Raw genomic sequence first — 532 nt, 5'->3', positions numbered from 1 at the left:
CGGTTGGTGGGGGCTGCCCTGTCTGCCTCGGGGTGTGTGTCCCGAGGGGAACGAAGGAATGGGCGCTCGAGTCTAGCGTTGGGTGCGGGTTCTCTTCATCCATTTCGCGTTGCAGGGGTTTTGCATAAAACACAGCTAGCAAGCGAAGGCAGGAGCCTGCTACAGCTCCACCTCCCAAACTCAGAAAAAATATTTTTCATTTAGTCCTTGTTTCTGAACATCTACCTTCTGTTACTGATCCCTAGGGCTCCAGTGGGTTAACCTTCTGTAGCTATGCCTGAATGTTTCAACTTCCCATCGTCTCTAATTAGATGTTTCTGAAACCTTAACCACACGCACACCCTTTCCCTTTTTGGAAATGGCACGCAATGCTTTATCCCTGTATGACATTACAAGTCATCAGGGTTGAAAAGATCTCTTGCCCACAACAGACAGAAATCTTCCTGCACTTTTTTTCTCTGGAAAGTCTTAAGGGTGCTCTTCTGCAGTGAACTGAATAGCAGGCTGCCCCAGTCCCAGCACGGCTGTAGCC

This window comes from Egretta garzetta, unplaced genomic scaffold (genome assembly GCF_000687185.1).
Source record: "Egretta garzetta isolate BGI_Z169 unplaced genomic scaffold, ASM68718v1 scaffold430, whole genome shotgun sequence".
NCBI lineage: Eukaryota > Metazoa > Chordata > Aves > Pelecaniformes > Ardeidae > Egretta > Egretta garzetta.
The sequence above is the reverse complement of the archived record's forward strand: the minus strand, read 5'-3'. Positions refer to the sequence as shown.